Consider the following 8,460-nt stretch of genomic DNA (forward strand, 5'->3'; position numbering starts at 1 on the left):
CATCTGTGCTAGAACACTATTTTTTTAGGCATTGTTCTGAACCATTAAAGATGACATATTGCGTTTTGTGTGCCTCTGTGTATAATAAGATACATTTAGGTCTGATTCTAACCTAAACTGGCAATTTTGGCATTGAACTCAAGTTCTTAAATGGGGGCTGTGACACTCCAGTCCAGATGAGGTCGGCTGAACCCATCCATTCTCCCATGACCTCACCCAATAGAGCAGGATGGATGGGTAATTAATTTGTTAGATCATCAGTGATTCATGTTGGAAAAATAAAACTCTAAGCCTCCTGACAAATTCAATTGAAATATAATGGGAAAAAAGATTTAAAAAACAATAGCAAAGCGAAACAAAACAAAATCCACTCTCGTCTCTCTCCCCTCCCCATGTACAAAACCCCAAACCTTACTGAAAGAAATACTAAATGTAGAGATGGTCTCTGAAGATCATATATTTATTCCTTCAATGACATTTAATAAATCTTTCCTCCATGGAAATCTCCCCAGGACATATGTAGAGGGCATGTGCTGTCAGGTCACAGAGATGTATATAACAGAAAAATGACTATGGTGAGGGCCTTTGGAGAGTTGAACCTGGCCACCGGCATCAGTGGAGTTCAGGGAGGGGCCAGGTGTGGAGCTGGTCATGACGTGGGATCTGGATGAAGTGGAAGATTCATCTGACAAATTCTAACAAGTCCTGGAACCATCAGGAAATTGATCACAAGATCTGTATTGTTGAGTATTTATTAAATGCCACTGGTGATTTGGTATGTGTTAAATACCCAGAGCTGTTCAAGAGCCCTGGAGCCAGGAAACTTGAGTTGCGAAGGTTTTCAGAAAAGTGCTTTCAAATAAATTTCTCCTCATGCTTGTTTCCGAAAGTTCATACTCCCTGGTTCAGACTTGGAAAACACTCAATTCTTGTGGTTTCTTGTTCTGTTGAATTTGTGTGGGAGAAAAATGTACAACCTTGAACTCTGAATGAAGCTTAGTGTGAAAAGTAGTGGTTTTCAGCTGTGCTATTTCAAATGCTCTCATTGGTATTTTTAAAGACTTCTCACATATTCTGTTACTGACCTGGGTCCTGGAAGAGAGAGAACATTAAAAATTAAAGAGAGAGAGAGAAAAAAATCAAACTGCCAGTATTTACTTATGAAATGACTTGGTTATAACCCAGCAATCTAACTGCCTGAAAATTAGTGCACAAATTGAAAGTTTGAAGGGTTCTCTTTTTGGCATTTTGATTTCCTCATCTGAAAAATGGGGATATTAATACCTACCTCCTGGGGTTGTTGTGAGGATTAAGTGCCACTACATATGTAAAGCATTGAGCAAAAGAAAATGATGGTTGCAATTATTATTTTGTTATAATTATTTTGATTTTCACCCCTCCTTCTCTTCCCTGCTGCATTCCTCCCTCATTGCTTCCCTCCTCCTCTTCTACCTACTCCCCTTTTTATGCCCTCTCCCCAAGTACTTTTCTGAAGAATCCACTTCATTCAGTATCCCCCTTCTGGTTCAGCTGTGGACTGCAGCCCTGTAGCTTTTCTGTTTGTTTATAAAGCTGTCTTCAAAGCAGGAAATGAAAACAACAAATAAAAACATGACCCTAGATAGCTAGTATACTACCCAAGGTAGGCCTAGGCTCTTGTCTGGAAATGAACCTTACTATGGTAGAAATAAAAAGAGCACCTGAGTATGCTATGTGGCCATAGAAGTAATTACAATGGAATATTTCATGTTTTCTGAAGCCCAGGGATATTTTTATAACCCGTGAGGCAGCCAATGAGAAGCATACCAAAGGTTAAAAGCCAGCTGAATTTATGGCATTGTCTCCTTTAATCGGTAACTGTTAGCCCAAGTGCCCGACATGAGGTGAACTTGACCTCTCATAGAAAACAATTGTACTTGAACTCTCCATGCTGCTCTGTGGTTCTTCATATTCCTCTTTTAACAGATACCTTGCTTTAACCTTGCTGGTCCAGATGACAGATCATTTAACATTAACTGATTATGCAGGATACTCAGGTCTAAGCTGGGAGTGTATTAACACTGAGTTACTCAGGCCCTAAGAAACAGGGCCTGAAACAAAATCCAAACAGCCACAATTCCCATTGGGAAGGCAGGAGGCTGCTAGAACATCTTTAACCCACATTGGTCCTGGTGTGGCACCCTAGGAGTGCCATACTGAATTTCAAAAACCTCATCTCCAAATTCTTCCTAGTTTCTTGCGAATTCACCATGTTTGGCGCATCCTTACTGTGTGCCAGGCAGCATGGCTGGCATATCTTCCTGGGCTGAGAATGCACAGGAAGAAAAATGGGCCCTGTTCTTCCAAAGTACCAAGGGGAGGAAAGGATATAGATATAAGCTTGATTGTGATCTGCTCTTTGATTGAAATCTGAACCAAGTTCTCTAGGGGAGGAGGAGATGTAGGAAAGTGGGAAGGTTTTCAAGGCCAGGCACCATTTTGAGCTGATAGAAACGTGAGTAGCATTTGTGTACAGAGAATGAGATGGGTCTGAATGGCTTTGGAGCCCAAATATTCTCAGATTTGCTATTTGCTGAAGTTAACCACAAGGAAATCTTCAGGCTTATTTTCCAGCTACCTGGGCCTGGTCCTTCACGTCCCAGCGTCCAAGGTAAAGGATGTTCTACTGGGACTTGCCATACCATCTGATAGGCACTGACTCAAGAAGAAGGTCAGTGGATGCCTTTTGACCTGAAAGAAATCCTGAGGGTTTCGCGGTGGATGTATGGCAGGTTTATTTTGATGTGCCCAGGGCAGGATGAGTTTATTCTTGTGGCCTGCTAATCTGCACAATGTGTATCATCTAGGTTTCCTCAGGAAAAGGGCATGGTTACAGCCAATGCTTACTCAACACCCTTCCTCTGATGATCTGTCACCATGCTCATTTCTCCAAGGACTGTCACACAGGTCACACAACTCATGAGTAACAATGCAGAACCTGTCTTCTCTGTCCCAGATCATGGTCATCTTCCAATGCTAGCCAAGAAAGTAAAACGTAGGATGATTTGTTCTTGTGTACCATCTTATGAAATTATTGACAGGTATTGATTGATAAGACAGGTATTGCATTTGTTTTACAATTGAAGAAACTGAGATTAGAAAAAAGATTAAGTAGCTCATTGTCAAGTAGGCAGTAAAGTAATGGGCCTGACTTCCAAGTGATTTCCTTTCTGTTCTCCTATGCTGAATCTTCAAGAGCAAACCTCAGTGGTGCTTCTCCTGAGCCTGCCACTCAAGAAGCAGATGCATTTCACTGGACAACTGCTGCCCTTATGGACTACCACCTGGGATCCCTGTCCATTCTCCACCTGGAATACAGAGCTGATCATCCTCACCAAAGAGACAAGTTCTAGATGTGATATTGACATTACAACCAAATGTTTCTCCAATATGGTGGAGCCAAAACTCCATCTCATTGCTGTGGATGGGAAATGAATGATAAATGCAGAGGCATTTCATCTTAACAGAATTCAAGAGCTAGAGGGATTTAGTTAGCAGTTGGTGTTTACCTTAAAGAAGATATATTCACAGACCTACAATGAGTAGATGATCCTAAAGTATATTCAGAGCCAGGGTCACCAAACATTTCCTGTAAGTGGCCAGATAGTAAATATTTTAGGCTTTTGGGACCTGATAGTCTCTCATAACTATTCAATTGCTGCACAATCATACAAAAGTAGCCATATACAATCTATAAGATCTGTAAGAATGAATTAGAATGGCTATATTGCAAGAAACCTTTAATACGAATGTTAGACAATTTTCTCTTTTTTAAAGTAAGTTTGTTTATTGTGAGAATACTGTACAGAGGAGGGGTTACAGTTACATGAGCAAGGCAATGAGTACATTTCTTATCAAGCATTGTTGGCTCCTCCTTTGTTTTTCCCCTACCATCTCTTCCCTCCCATCTCCACAAATACACTCCCCGCCACCCCAGCCTAAATTGTAAAGTTCGTTTTTCAACATAGTGTCTTATACATCTCATTGTTGCAATGGGTCAACCTGTATCCCTGTTTAAACAATTTGTTTTTTCCCTTCCCTTCCCCAAATAATACCAACATCAAATATGGTGAAAATAGGGATTATACTGTGGGGGAGGAACATACAAAGCAACAACAACAACAACAAAAAACACGTGGTACCTTATGAATAAGTTAGAAGCAATAGTAAGAAAGAAAAACACTTGTGTCCTTATCTTGGGGTTCATTTTGCTTAATATCATCTTATCTGACCTTTTCTGCGTGTCCCAGACATATAGTAGTTATTGCAAATAAGGGAAACCATGTAACCTATGTTTCTTTGGGCCTGGCTTACTTCACTTAATATTATTTTTCCAAGTCTTTTCATTTCCTAACAAATGGGGCAATGTCATTCTTTGTGATGGAGGCATAAAATTCCATTGTGTATATATACCACATGTTCTACTGAGGGGCATCTGGGTTGGTTCCATATCTTAGCTATGGTAAATAATGCTGCAATAAACATAGTTGTGCTGGTAGCTTTAGTGTGGATGCCCAAAAGTGGGATTGCTGGGTCATAGGGGAGCTCTATGTGGAGTCTTTTCAGGAACCTCCATACTGCTTTCCAAAGTGGTTGAACAAGTTTACACTCCCACCAACAATGCAGTAAGGTTCCCTTCTGTCCACATCCCCTCCAGCATCTGTTGTTATTGGAGTTCTTGATTATAGCCATTCTAACTGGAGTGAGGTGGTATCTCAATGTTGTTTTGATTTGCATTTCTTTTATGGCTAGGGAGCTTGAGCATTTCTTCATATGTCTATTGGCCATTCTTATTTCCTTTTCAGAAAAGTTTCTCTTTAAGTCTTTAGCCCACTTATTTGAGGATTTGTTGTTGGGGGATTTAATTTTTTGAGTTCCAAGTATATTTTAGATATGAGACCCTTGTCCGTTGTATGGCTAGTGAAGATCTTGTTACACAATTTTTGTATGTCGCAAAGTATATATTTCTTTTGAGATTCCAGACCACTTTAAATTGTAAAACTACTTTTGGTTCACAGGTCATATCAGAACTGTCAGTAGGATGGATTTGACTTGTAGGCCATAGTTAGCATGGCTTCATTTGTAAGACTTCATTATCATGTATTTGTTGTTAGAAAAATTTAGCATTTAAATCAAAATGCAAAATTTTTTTTATGTAAGCTATTTAAGTATACATCTATTTTCTTTTTTTAGGGGAAAAGGGTTCTTCTGGTTGAGAGATCTGGATGCACTTACATCCTAGAGCATATACGATGACAAAACTCAGGAGAGTGACAGACAAAGAAAGCATCAGGTCAGCTGATAGTTTTTACACAAGACAGAATACAGGTGGATTTCTAGCCATATTGGGCAATGTTGCCTTCTCTCCAAGTCTTTGTTCTATGAAAACACTTTGTGTATGGCTAACCTTTAGGTTAATTTGCAATATCTCCTCATAACAAGGCCTTTGTTTTCTCTTAGAAACCTCACTCTCATTTTTGTGAGCTTCTCCTGCTTTTGCCACTCAAGATTAGAAAAAAGGTGTCATTTCTGAAACTCCCTTAAGTAGGTTTTGGGGAAGTTGCAGGAGTGAGTTAGATTCCAGCCAAACAGGAAGCTCAAGTACCCAAAGAATTTAAAAGTCTTGAGACAGCTCAAAGTAAAGCAAAAATTGAGATTTGTGAGTATGTGATTTCTTCATCTTGGGCTAATCAAAAAATACCATAGACTTAAATAAAAGGAATTTATTTATTGTAGTTCTGATAGCTGAAAGTCCAAGATCAGGGTGCTGACAATTTGCTTACTGGTAGGGGTGTACTTCTTGCTGTGTCTCACATAGTGAAGAGAGAGCTCTCTAGTGTCTCTTTTCATGAAGACACTAATTCTATTCCATTAGGGCCCCACCCTTATAATCTCAATTTTCCATAGTTACTTCCTTAGTGGACTCATTTTCTAATGCAGCCATACTGGGTTGAGGTGTTAACACATCAATTTTATCAGGCCATCAAAAAAAACTCAGTCTATAAGTCAAGGAGAACAGACCCTCTGCAGATTCCTCGCCAGTTTCTTATCACCATTCTCTGGCTTGATGGAACCATTGGCACATTCTTTAGCATTCTCTAGTTTGGTTTCCACAGCTGTGGTTTTCCTGCCTCAATATGACTGCTTAGTGTTGACACCAGCTCTTCTTATCCATCTCTTGCCACTACTTTGTTAAATTAAATGAAAAACAAAACAGAAGAAGACAAAGGCTTCTTAGATCTCTGGTCTTCCTGGCAAAAACTCACAAATGACTTGCTGTATGTGTGAGCTGGGCCTAAAGCATTGAGGAAAAGATTTGGGCCCACAGATAGCCTTCTAGGAGCCGACCCTGGACAACTGGCCCAATGCTCTGGGTCCTAATGGTTGTACAGGCTTTTCTGGGAACATGTTCTCCACTCTCTTACCTGTGTGTCATAACTTAGCAGGTATAGGTAGAAGAAGCACAGTACCTATTCTTCTGACCATGGTGCCACTGCTATAGCAAGCCTGCATTCTACTGTTCACAAAGATGACTTATCACCACTTACCCCCAATGAAGGATTAGCCAGGGGACTTATTTCAGGTCAGAATTTAGTTTATGACTTGAGCTCCTCTTTCTTCTTGGCCCTGTCTTGACCTTGCTCTGAGAAAGAGTTATGCTGAGAGACAGGCTAGCATGGCCTGGTGTTAAGAGGACACAGGGAAGAGACTCCAGGCATTTGGTGACACTTGTGGGAAGGAACACTGCTCAAACTCCCATTTCTCACTGTATTCAGGGACCAAGCTTATGAGTCAGCACTGAGAGTGGAATACATCTGGTGTCCAGATCCTGGCTCCATTTGGGTTAAAGGAGCAAGGATGGTAGGAAATATGGAAGGAAGGTTGCCTTTTCTACCCTCCTCCTGCCTTTCTCTCTGGATACCCAGGGCCCAGTTGTCTTTTGTCCTTCATTACCATGGGACTCTTTCCAGGAGGTGAGCTCTTAAAGACTACCCCTTCTAGAAGACAGTAAACTTACCTTTGTGGCATATTTTGAGAGATACTAGAAGACTTCTGTATCAGGGAGTGCCACAAAATCCTTGTGTAAGAACTATTCCAAATGAACGGCTTAGAAATATAATTTCTTCTCATCATTCTGCATGCCAAAGTGCATTGAACTAAGGTTGAGTAGATCCAAGTTGGGCTTTTCTGGGTTGAGTAGGCTTTGTTCCATGCTTCTTATCTTCCTTCTGGGACCTGAGGACTTGGTAAGACATGGTCATTGACAATGCTCAAAGTGCAGTAGCACAAGTATAAACATTCGAGTGTAGGCCAAAGTGCATCTCATGCCAAGTCAAGAGGCAGAGTAAGATGCAAGGTAAAGATCACAGACACAGAAGGGAAAAAGAAGGTAAAACAATCAACCTTCCATCCCAAACATCTCTCCCCAAAGACCTGTGACATAGCTTTAAAAAAAATGAACCTTTGCAATGGCACAATATTGAAATAAGGCCCTGTGTGCAGTAGGACATTTATAAGCTCCTCTGTAACATATAGGCAATTAGCCAGCAGTTAAGAAGGCTCTGAGGAGCGAGACTCAGGACAGTCATTCTGCAGGGGAATTTGGGCTACAGGGTACCCCGCCCTTCCCAGCCCCCTAAGTTCTCTCTTCCTGTCCAGCCATGCCAGAGTTGGGGAGAGCATCTTCTGAAATGCTTTCTCTGCTCAACGAAACACAAGTCATTTTAGCAAATTTCTAGGCTGGAAATGTTGCGAAGACAGCAGCTAACTCGGCAGGAAGCACATCCCGGTTTCTCAGTGATGTCAGACTGTTTGCATCTTTGTGTTTCTGTTTGGGCACATGGAACACGTGAGGCTGGGTGGGCGGCTGAGTGGGAGTGTGGAGGTCTGTGTTTGTATGCATGTGCGTTGTGTTCATGTTTTTGCCAATATGCCTATCTCAGTCGTGCTCAAAAATCTGTCTTTATAGGCTGCAAACAGAACGAGGTTTTCAGTATTAGACAATATTATCACTAAATAGTTTTTGGTTTTTAATGTGAGTTAAGAGGATCGGACCTATTCCAAAAGCACTGAATAAGAACAGCGTGTGTGTGTGTGTGTGTGTGTGTGTGTGTGTGTGTGTGTGTGTGTGTGTGTGTGTGTGTGTGTGTGTGTGTGTGTGTGTGTGTGTGTGTGTGTGTGTGTCCTCTGCTATGTTTGTTCAGAGGTTGGGTATAAATAGAGAGATGTCTTTCGCCTCACCATCTCTGTGATTCTATTTCTGCTGTAACTGAAATGAATTTGGTAAATTATCATAGAAATTATACAGTTGTAGAAAAACTGCTCATGTCTTAATTAATTACATATTACTTCTAATAATAGGTTCTCTCTATATCCATCTGTATATGATTTTTAAGCCATTTAGTAGTACCGTGTATTGAT

General features: G+C 40.8%; 1 long non-coding RNA gene across 1 annotated transcript in view; it reads right to left on the reverse strand.

The window, feature by feature from the left end:
- Nucleotides 1-754: 754 nt before the first annotated feature.
- LOC138823009 (uncharacterized) overlaps nt 755-8,460 on the reverse strand; it is a 21,891-nt gene continuing 14,185 nt past the window's right edge. The window contains exons 2-3 of the long non-coding RNA XR_011370710.1: nt 7,058-7,282; nt 755-1,092 (exon numbers count right to left, since the gene is read on the reverse strand). This is a non-coding gene — a long non-coding RNA (uncharacterized lncRNA). The remainder of the gene's footprint in view (nt 1,093-7,057; nt 7,283-8,460) is intronic.

The sequence above is a fragment of the Dipodomys merriami genome, unplaced genomic scaffold (genome assembly GCF_024711535.1).
Source record: "Dipodomys merriami isolate MVZ:Mamm:240054 unplaced genomic scaffold, mDipMer1.0.p SCAF_12, whole genome shotgun sequence".
NCBI classification, from domain to species: domain Eukaryota; kingdom Metazoa; phylum Chordata; class Mammalia; order Rodentia; family Heteromyidae; genus Dipodomys; species Dipodomys merriami.